This window comes from Crocuta crocuta, unplaced genomic scaffold, assembly GCF_008692635.1.
Source record: "Crocuta crocuta isolate KB4526 unplaced genomic scaffold, BGI_CrCroc_1.0 scaffold133, whole genome shotgun sequence".
Classification (NCBI taxonomy): domain Eukaryota; kingdom Metazoa; phylum Chordata; class Mammalia; order Carnivora; family Hyaenidae; genus Crocuta; species Crocuta crocuta.
The window spans coordinates 69,858-81,579 of NW_027529438.1; positions in this window are offsets into that span (position 1 = coordinate 69,858).

Below are 11,722 nucleotides of genomic sequence, written 5' to 3' on the forward strand. Positions count from 1 at the left end.
CAGGGGAAGAAGGGAACCTATTTTTTTTTTTTTTTTTGCAAAATAGCCTTTTGCTATATTCGATTTGTTTCTATACATGTGTGGTGTCTTTTCAAAAAGTTTTAATTCATCATATTTAATATATACACACTTGGGACGCCTGGGTGGCTCAGTCGGTTAAGCGTCCGACTTCGGCTCAGGTCATAATCTCACAGTTTTGTGGGTTCAAGCCCCATGTCTGGCTCTGTGCTGGCAGCATGAAGCCTGATGAGATTCCCTCTCCCTCTCTCTCTGCCCCTCCCCAGCTCGCCCTCTCTCTCTCAAAAATAATAAACGTTTAAAAAATTAAAAATATGTATATATATGTATACACACGCTTACCCACATTTTATGTTGGTATTCATACCAGTGCTATGTTTTTCCTTTTCAAGAAGCATTGAAAAATACATGTGCTGGACTTAGCAAGTGCCGGGTGCCCCTCATTCTACCTTCAGGAAAACCCTCCAAGTAACAGAATGACAGCTTTACTGGTTTTACAGGTCAGGAAGCTGAGGCTCGCTGGTGGGAATGGGGGGAGGGGAGGCAGGGACTCACCCAGAGCACACTGTTAAGTGGCCTCATTACGCTAACCTCCCAGCCACCTGACGGCAGGGCTGTGTGCCGGGCCCCCTTCGTGCCTGCTGTACACGGGAAGGGTGCTCTGTTAGGCCCTGGCTGAGACGCATGACGAAGACATGGAGCCATCTCCTCCCTCCTCCAGCCTGGAAATATTGCCTCCTTTCCCCACTTGCTTTTTCTGCCTCGTTTGCCTCTCCTGAGTCTCAGTGGTCACTGTCTGTGTGTTGTCTCCCACACTGTGTGGACAAGACAGCAATTAGCTATTGTCACCTCCTGGGAGCTCTTTGGTGCTCGAGTGTCTCTTAATTCAAGGCTACAACTGCAATTCCTCTTTCTCTCTCTCTCCCTCTCTCACAGTTCTGTAGCCACTTTGAAATGTGTCATACCAACACTCCGACCCCAGAATATTGGCTCTACACTCGGACTCAGAGACTGCCATTGACCCTTGGTCCAATGAGCAGCATGAATGAACCAGGTCACCAGTGAAGACCTCTGTCCCCCAGGCTGTTCTTGTGCAGGTGACATCTAATGACACCCTTGGTCTTCTAGAAGAAGGTTCCCTCAGGGAACCCCACTGCCAGCACTCACATTCAACCCACTCCCCACGATAGACTGAATGTTTGTGTCTTCCCCAAATTCATACGTTGAAGTCCTAACTCCCAAGGTGATGGCATTAAGAGGTGGGGTCTTTGGGAGGTAATTGGGATGTGAGGGCGGAGCCTCATGAATGGACAGGGTCCTCTTATGACAGAGGCCCCACATAGCTCCTTGGTCCCTTTGACTGTGGGAGGACACAGCAAGAAGGCCGCCTGTAAAGCAAGAATCAACTCTCGTCAGACACTGAGGCTGCCAGCACCTTGATTTTGGACTCTTCAACCTCCTATGAGAAATAAATACCGTTGTTTGAAAGTCACCGAGTCTGTAGTAATTGGCTAAAGCAACCCAAACTAAGACTAAGACACCCCCTAAAAAATACCTATGCCCTATAGTGGGCAATGCCGCGATTTCCTTTTGCGCAAGGCTTTGATCCTCTTAAAATACACTGGCCCCTGGAAGCGTGGCCTGGGGCGGTGGCTGCGTATACTGCCTGCTGCACAGCTCTAGGGGGCCGTTTACATCACAGTCCTCTGGGATTTGGATATTTTTGTGACTGTTTTGAGGTAGATAGCAGTCAAAGCTCTGGTGCTAGTGCTGCCCGCCCACACGAGGACAGAACCCACTATGTCCCCACGCTCTGGCTGCCTTGACTCCCTGGAGGGGGTGCAGGGATCCTGAACCTTGTCTGGTCTCTTTCCACCAGGGCTTGTGCTCCCTTGGGGCATCAGTCTGCCTCTGTGACCTCTTTCTGCATCTTGATGGCAAAGAGCGTCCTCCACTCTACAGGCGTCCTTGCCCAGGGCTCCATAGTCAGTCACGAATGGGGGAGGAGGGGTCGGAGAGGGTGGCCCGATCCAAGGGAGCTCGCACTGTCTCCTCATTTACCACCGCAGTCACCGACTGTCGAGATGCTCCCCACACCTCCGCCTCCGACTGTCAAGGTGCTCCCCACACCCCCGCCTCCCACTGTCGAGATGCTCCCCACATGCCCATCTACGACTGTCGAGGTGCTCCCCACACCCCATCTCCGACTGTCAAGGTGCTCCCCACACACCCGCCTCCCACTGTCGAGGTGCTCCCCACACCCCGTCTCCGACTGTCAAGGTGCTCCCCACACGCCTGCCTCCAACTGTCAAGGTGCTCCCCACACCCCATCTCCGACTGTCGAGATGCTCCCCACATGCCCATCTACGACTGTCAAGGTGCTCCCCACACCCCGTCTCCGACTGTCGAGGTGCTCCCCACACCCACCGCCCTGAATGCCTTCAGCTGCTTCTACAACCATATCCCCAGTGTCCCTGGGCAGTTCTGGTCACCGCCAGCCTGGAATCCACAGTTGGGTGACTGCAGTTGTCCAGTCTGGCAGGGCTGAGGTTCTGAAGGGCTCCGTCCCCACCCGTTACAGCTCTCTCAGTACTTGCAGTGATCTCTCTTAGCAAACTTGGGACATGGCCCAAAGCTTAAGTCAAAGACATGGGTAGGGTCCCCACACTCCCACCCAAAACTGTCCCACCCTCTACCATTACTCTGTCCATGGACAGACCCGAAGCATCTGGCTCTGTGCTGTCCCAGGACGAATGCCCAGCCCATCGGGTCATCCTCTGGGAAGCTGGTCAGGACATCCGGTGCCGTCGCACTTCACCACCAGAGTCCTTTCCATCCATGGAATTTTTTCTTCTTACAAGATTTGTTTGTTTGTTTTTATTTCAAAAAGCCATGAAGCTGCCTCCCTCCATACCCTCCCACTTTTTCCTATGCCTGTGTAGACAGCTTTAGATCCCAGGCAGTCCTTTGGACTTGCCTAAAAATTGGTCCCTGGATAGATGCAAAGACCAGCCCTTGAGCACAGCTCCTTTACTGGGGCTTCCACACACACAGCACCCTCCCCCCAGTGACCACCCCCAGCCCCTGGGGAAGGCAGAACCTCTGTTTAGATAGGACACACGCCTCCCAGGGCACCGCTTTGTGCAGGCTTTGGGAGATTATTATTTACAGCTCCTTAATGTCTGCTTTCCGTTCCCGGCTTCCTGGGAAGCAATAAAATGGGAGACACACTTGCACCTGCTCCAAATATGCACCTTGCTACAAACAATGGCTTCTGGTGAGGTAGGTCTTGCCTCTCAGTGGGCCCGGGCCGGGGTTCCCCCAGCCCTGTAATTATGCTTCTTGTTCCAAAGGGATCTGAGGCAGCCCTTTCCAACCTAAAAGAGGGTGGTGTGTGTGTGTAAGCAAGCCAGCCAGCAAGCAAGGGCAAAGCCACCAGCCTGGGAGGGTCGAGGGCCCAAGTGCATGAATTAATCCCAGAGTCTGGCAGCACCCAGGGCAGGGGAGCCATCAATAAAACATCAAAGGCCGGGGCCATTAGAGGAGGCAAAGCGGGATATTTTATTCATGACTGTATTTTGAAGGGGCTTGCTCATGACTCACAAATTATTCATGAGCTTCTTTCTATTTTTAAATGCAAATTACAAGGGTGTTTAAAGGGGCAGAAGTGTTAGGCCCTCCCCCCTAAGACCACTTTAGGCTATTTTGGGGAAAGACCGTCTCACTTCAGGCACAGAGCTTCTTTCCTTTCCCGGTCCTGTCCCACAGGGCGGTCAGCACTGTGTCCCCCTGAGGGCCCCTCCCAGCCATGCACCTGCGCCCCCAGGACCATGCTCTGCCACCCATTCTATCAACAGCTCCTCGCCAACCAGGATCAGAGGCCAGCCGCTGTGACAAGGACCTCAGCGATCACCTCTTGCCGTGTGGATGAACGGCACATATGATCTGGAGATGGATTCTGAATGTCCCAGGGTGCACATTCCTGGGCTTCTCTGACTTCCTGAATCAAAGCTTCTGTGATGGGGTCCAGGGATCTTCATTCTCAATAAGTTTCACCAAGTGATTTTTAAACAGAGTGCAGTTCAAGGAGGATTGAGCTAGACCAGAGGCTTTCAGACTTTAGCATGTCTCACTCAATACCCTAGACCACTTGTTAGATTACAGATGGCCAGACCCCACCCCCAGAGTTTCTGATCCAGTAGGTCTGAGATTTTGCATTTCCAATCAGTTCCCAGATGATACTGATGGAGTGTGGGGTTTGAGAACAGTTGACCTCCTGAAGACTATCGAGGCCTGGGTTTGACAAAGGCCATGCATCTGTCCAAGAGAAGAGTGTCAGAAAGTCACACAACTCCCAGGTCTATAGGCCACTGTAGACTCCCACCTCCCAACACATTCCATAAGACTTTCCCACTTCTGAGCCCATGGTCAGGTCTTCCTGGCTTGTCAGATTATGGCCACTGCAGTGACATAGTGTAAATATCATGACAGCTTTAAGAAAAATGTGTGGGCATCTGGGTGGCTTAGTTGTTAAGTATCTGACTTCAGTTCAGGTTATGATCTCACAGTTCATGAGTTCGAGTCTCACATTGGATAAGCACAAGCCCCACTTCATGTGACCCACACTTCTCTCTCTCTCTCTCTCTCCTTCTGCCCCTCTCGGGATTCTCTCTCTCTCTCTGCCCCTCACTCAGTTGTGCCCTTTCTCTCTCTCAAAAAAAAAAAGAAAAGAAAAAGAAAAAGAAAAAGAAAAATGTGCAAAGTCCTTCCCTTCAACCCACTTACGTTGCAGAGGCATCTGCTTTATAGAGCACCTTGCCTGCATTTCTTGAGCCAACAAACACCAATTAAGTACTCACTATATATGCACCAGTGACGGAAAAACACAGAGTCCCTGCCCTCAAAGAACCAACAGTACATAGGTTCAAATACAAACAGTTTTGTGTAATGGTGATGTTTACGAGAACTCTGAGAGGGACATAAATCACAGCCTGGATTGTGGGGAGGGATCCCAAGGCAGAGGCAGCAGGGGAGCTGAGTCTGGAAGGACATAAAGAGTCAGCCCCAGGAGGAGTGAGAAGGAGGGAAGAGCAGCTTAAGCAAAGGAACAAAAGTAAGAAAGCATAGGCGAGTAGCAGGTCCAGAAGCATGGGGAGTGGGCTTCTCAGGTCTTCAGTTTGTAGCGGTAGCTTCCTTGACATTTAGAGCAATTCATCCAGTCCCTGGAGAGGGCATGGTGGGAAGCAAGGAAATGGGAACATTCTTCAGCTTCTGTGAGATGAGCCAAAAGTGGAACCATGAGCCCATGACACTTTATGAAGGTGACCTTGAGCATCAGGGTCCAGAGGATCACTGCTCTGGTTGGGAGTGAGTGAGGACTAGGGCTAGCAGTGTTTCTGTAGAGATTTTGCCATTAGTCTCTAGGAAGCTGGGGTCCCCTGACTGGCCTTCGGGAGAAAGTCCTGTAGACTCACCCATGCAGTGGGCTTCTTCCACCTTCTGCCTCCCCAAATCCATCTTCCAAGTCCAGTTTAACCATATCCTTTCCCAAGAAGACCTCCCTGTCCCGTCTTTAAAAGTGTATTTCCCCTCCTGTCGTATGAATTCTTGTAGCATTTGATCCGTGCCTCCCTTATAGCATATAAGACTTTCTTGTGTGCTTGTCATTTCCTTGACTAGACCAAGATTCTTGAAGGCAGAGGCCATGTCTTATTCATTCATCAGATACACAGCACCTGACATAATGTCTACCACATAGTAGAGTCTCAAAAGATGTTGAATGGATGAAGGAATGCATTGAATAAGCAACTGAATGAAATTATTTCCCGTGGTGGCCTTATTCCCAGAAAGCAGACTAGCCACCATGTGGTTGGAATGAATATCCAGGAAAAGCATACTCTTGGTTACTGGGTGTTACCCATTGACGACCAGCCTCCGGAAGGAATGGGGCCTTTACTGAACCTCCCACGTGCCAAAACCCTGAATGAGAAATTCATCCATAGCTCCCAGTACTTAACCAATAGGCAAGGGCTGCAGAGCCCCAGATCCATCAGAAGCTGAGAGATCACTTTGTGCATGCTCTGCAGATAATTAGCTGTGCATACTGGGGACTGCAGGCACTTTGGGAAAATAATTACAATAGGTCAAGGGCACAGCCAAAGTAAAATCAAAATGAAATCGTATGGACTGCTGAGGTCAGGAAAGGGATGCTCCGGTCTTTGAAATCCCATCAGAGTAATTATGAAAGGAAGGGGGGAGTGAGGAGGGGTGAGGATGAGAGAAGAGGAGAGAATCCCCGATGAGGGCAGGGGATTCTAGGTAGGTGCAGACCAGCTGGCCAGGTAGCATTCCAGTTCTGCCCTCTCCCACAGCCTGGGGTGGTGGGCATGCAGGTTCTCCCTATGTGCTTCCTTCTCACACACACAAATGCCCACTCACTCCAGTCCCCTCCTCCTTGAGGCTGAGCAGATGGTTTGATTTCAAGGGAGATTAGAATTACAATGCACTGCTGTGGGGCTGCTGGGAATGAGGAACCACTCCAATTATTTACTCACAAAATCAGGCAGTTACTTCTTAAGCTGCGAGTACATGCCCAGGTCTGTGCCAGGCTCAGAAGGGCTGGCTAAAGACGGGAAGACCCACCCCAGCCATCAACAGCTTATGCCTGGGTTGAGGGAGAAAACTAAGGCCCATGCAACAATCACAGAAATCATACGGCAAGCTTCGAGTCACCGTTAAGCAATGGCACACCAAGGGAGAACACACTGAGGTATCCGTCCCAGTATGAGCGATGAGGAAGCACTTTGTACACAGAGGATTTATGGACAATAGATGGACTAAAGGAAAGTCTGCTTTTTATTATCACCATTGCTGCGACTCTAAACAATATCTGTGATAAGATATTCTTCCCTCCCCTCCAGGTAAAGATGGCTCCTACCCATAATGCCACTACTGTTAGGATGCAGCTTTCCAAGGAAGAGGAAGTTAGCATAGGTTAGAGTAATTTGAGAAGATTTCACAGAGGAGAAAGATGCAAGGTTGAGCCTTGATGTGTGGGAGGGATTTGAATAGCAAGGGGTACGTGTAGGGATTCCAGACAAGATTCTGCTCCTGTGTCTGTTGCATCGAGGAGCATCCCCTCCTTCCTTGCCAAAGACTCCCTACTGCTAATCTGTCAGTGAGTCCATGGAGAGCCTCCTGCTTGAGGCTTGGTGCCCTGGGCCTCCTTGGAGGACTCTAACAGAGGAAAGAAGAGCAAATGGGCCCTGCTGTGTGCCTGGGGTACATGCGAGGGTACAGGCAAGCCCAGGGCAGTACACTAGACAGTTTTGATTGGGGTCCCAGGGCACTGAACTGAAAAGACAAAGCATTTTTAAGAAATAGAAAAGGGGACCCACAGCAGAGCTGATTTCCTGACATCTACCAGAGCAAGCCAGGAAAACTGAGCAGTCAGGAGAATCTGGTCCTGCAGGCTTGGGGGTGAGGCTGCTGTTCTGGGAAAGCTCTACTTCTTGAGGTTCAGAAGCAGTGTCACTGCTCAGCAGGGGACCTGGGAGGAAGCTGCAAGTAACTGAAAGGCTGTCAGGAAGGAGGGAGATGAGTCTAACTGCACAGCTCCAGAGGCAGAATTAGACTCAGCAGGTAGAAATTACACACAGGCAGATCTCAACCCCACATTAGCCTCATGTTTTCTTTCCCTTAGAGATGTCCCCCCATAGCTGCTTGAGAGGTGGCAAGCACCCAGTTGCTGCGCATGATCAAAAAGTGGCTGAACAACCATTTACTGGAGGATTGGGAGGTGTTCTGAGAGACATTCTAGCAATGAGCATAATCTTGGGGGCACCCGGAGGTGCCTCTTTAAGTCTGAAACTCTATAATTGTGAGTCTTCTCCTTGACAAAACTCTTGGATTTAAATCATGCAACCCGAGGGGCACCTGGGTGGCTCGGTCAGTTAACATCCGGCTCAGGTCATGATCTCATAGTTTGTGGGTTTGAGCCCTGCGTCGTCAGGCTCTGTGCTGACAGCTCAGAGCCTGGAGCCTGCTTCCGATTCTGTGTCTCCCTATCTCTCTGCCCTTCTCCCTCCCCCTACCCCACTCGTGCTCTGTCTCCCTCTCTCTCAAAAATAAGTAAACATTAAATGTAATAAATAAATAAATAAATCTTACAACCCAATATCCACACTCACGAAAGCCACTGTGGAAATGTCAGTTGTCAGTCCCCAGGGACACGGCCTCCCTGTTAGCTCACCAGAGTCCAGCCAGCCACCTCTACAGAGAAACCAGAGACATGTTCCCTGCTTAGTAACAGGGCATAAAAAGAACGTGGGCTCAGAGCCGGGAGACCTAGGTTCTGCTCTTAAGCCTGTTATTAATTGCCATGGACCTTAGGCGAGTGTCTTCTCTGGGTCTTGCTTTCCTTCCTTATCAAGTAGATCATTCGGAGTAGCCCCCAGATTCTCCCCAGCAATTTGCCCATCTTCATACTTTATTGAGACAATAGAAGCATCCAGGTCAGAATCACCTTCCTACTCGCAGCCTCTAAGGCCACACGTCCTGCGTCCTCTTGTGTTCAGCTAAGAAAGCGTCTCCATGCCTCACTAAACTTGTTTTTAATGTTTACTTATTTTTGAGAGAGAGAGAGAGAGAGAGAGAACAGGGGAGGGGCAGACAGAGAGGCAGAAACAGAATCTGAAGCAGGTTCCAGGCTCCGAGCTGTCAGTGCAGAGCCGGATGTTGGGCTGGACCTCATGAACTGCGAGATCATGGCCTGAGCTGAAGTTGGATGCTTAATCTGCTGAGCCACCCAGGCATGCCCTCCACACCTCTGTAAAGTCAATTTCTCTACTTGTGCTCTCTCTGTATCTTGCGTGCAGCACTTTTGTCCTGAAATCATTCTCTCTCTTTCCTGCAGAAACAACTCCCCCCTCCCTACTAGGGGCACACATACACGTCTGAAAATAGCAGCAAAATACATCACGCGGACCTTGTTTGGAACCTGATTTGAAGTGTGCTTCACAAAAACATCTGTGGGACCATTGGAGAAAAGCGAACACCAACTAAACATTAGATAATATCACGGAGCATTTAATACTAAATGCTTTCCTTTAATGTGGTGCCTGGGTGGCTTAGTCAGTTAAGCGTCTGACTTTGGCTCAGATTATGATCTCGTGGTCCATGAGTTTGAACCCCGCATCAGGCTCTGTGCTGACAGCTCAGAGCCTGGAGCCTGCTTCAGATTCTGTGTCTCCCTCTCTCTCTGCCCCTCCCTTGCTCATATTCTGTCTCTCTCTGTCTCTCAGAAATAAATAAATGTTTAAAAAATTAATAATCTCGGGGACCAGAGGAGTATGTGGGGCTGTGAGTGAAACAAGATTGAATATGCATTAATAACTGTTGACATTGAAAGCTGAGTACACAGGGTTCATTATACTATTTTCTCTGCTTTTGTATATGTTTGAGATTTTTGTGGAATAAAACTTATAAACAATAAAGAAAGAAATAAGGGGCAAGGCTTTCAGCAGATATCACACCACATCTTTTTTTAAAAATATTTTTATTTCTGAGAGAGAGAGAGACAGCGTGAGGAGGGGAGGGTCAGAGAGAGAGGGAGACAGAATCTGAAACAGGCTCCAGGCTCTGAGCTGTCAGCACAGAGCCAAATGCGGGGCTCTAACCCATGAACAGTGAGATCATGACCTGAGCTGAAGTCAGACGCCCAACCGACTGAGCCACTCAGGCACCCCGATACCACACCACATCTTGGTAGTGACCCACACACACAGGGTTCCAGATTCCTGGCAGAGAGGAGCGGTGGGTGAGCTCTTCATCCCCCTGAAAGGCCAGTCCAGACACAGAGGTGGTGTGTCCTGAGGGGGCAGGAACCAGGGACCCCTAGGGGGAGCATTCAGATCTTGTGGAGGAAGGTCCAAACCAGGGGGCCCCAGTTAGTGTACCCAACTCTCAACCCACCATGGTGACTCCAAAAAATACCCATGTAGTGTTTCACTGCTTCCTGAAGAAAACCTCCTTGCACGCCTTATCTCATTCCCAGTAGCTTCCCCATCTCTTTGAAACTGCTCTCTTTCCACTTCATTTTGTTGATGTGGAAACAGAGGCTCTCAGTGGAAAAGTGACTTCCCAGAGCCAAGACTTGAACCTGTCTTCTCTCTAAAAAAGTCCTATTTTTCCCTGTCTGCTCACTGTGAATTCCTGGGAAACGGAAACTACTTTTAAAAAATGCTTAAGGTTTATTTATATTTGAGAGAGACAGAGACAGAGTGTGAACAGAGGAGGGTACACAGAATCTGAAACAGGCTCCAGGCTCTGAGCCATCAGCACAGAGCCCGACGCAGGGCTCGAACTCATGAACTGCAAGATCACGACCTGAGGCAGAGTCAGCTGCTTAACCAACTGAGCCACCCAGGCGCCCCTGGAAACTACTTTTTAATCTTTGAATCTCAAGTGCAAGAAGCATTCTGGGAGCATGGCGAGAACTCAGTGTCTGTTGAATGCATGAAGGGGTGTGTGCTGTGCGCCCTGTTCATGGTAGATGCTTTCTCTCTTACACAAGTGACCATCGCAGCCTGTGGTACAGGTGAAAGGTGTTGTTTCCCCTGTGGGTTGGGAGTTCCCCAGTGGCCAGGAGAGACCTTTCATGTTTCTCTGGCCCCTACTTGGCCCCGCACAGGCACCAACAGGCAGTCTGGGTAAAAAGGCTGGGGAAGAGGGAGGGGCAGGGCCTCCGTGGGCACCGTGCCGGTAAGTATCTCCATAAGAAGACACTTAGTACATTTGTTATTCTCTCTCTCAATGGAAGACTCCAGTTTATCGTTATAGAATAAATAGAACCATATTTATGATTCACATGCTGATTGCTCAAACTGTTGACATACATGGCTTTTCTCAGACTTTTGTAAATTATTTCCTCTCCATCACTGGAAAGCCAGCCTGAGATGTTGGTGACACTGGCCCCATCTCCCCACAGGCTGTACTCACTTCAGGTGGACACTGGGCAGGCAGGGACCTTTTCTGGGATAACATTAGGATCTCCAGAGCCCATCAATGGGTTGGCAGAGGCTAAATGGATATCTGAATTCACTGAGAAGTCCAAGCGCCACGGTCTTGGCGCATGGCAGGGGCTGGCATCCCCAGGCACGGTCTGAACGAGATCGATTGGCTAGTAGGAAGTAGGGAGGGAGGGCTGGGGAGATGCAACGTTTAATTTCCTCCCGTGGCGCCTTGCCAGCTGGATGTAACGGCAGCTGCTAATATATTTCAAACAGCCAGTTTCATGCAACACTGGTAGTGGAAAAGCTGGGGTTTTTGTCCAACCCTGGGAAGCAAAACTGGTGAATCGTGCGGCAGAAGCCTAGGGCTGGCGCAGTCCGCGCACCCCCCACTCACCGGCCGTGACCCCGGCAGCTCCCGCTGTTCACAGCTCTCCGCCAGCCCTGGCCACGAGGTCCCCCCACCTGGGGTGACGTGTCCGAGTGTCTGGCCAGAGCAGAGTGTCCCCGAAGCTGCATGCATTTTGCGTCAGCCCTGAAAACTCCCAGGGATTTCGGGAACAGAAGGACAGCAGGAGGCTCAGACCCAAACAGGCACTGAGCGCTCAGGGTTTTTAAGAAACACTGACACGTCTGTGCACCTCTGACCCGGCCCAGCACACCCGCCGTGTCTGTCCAGGAGGGGCGGGGGCACC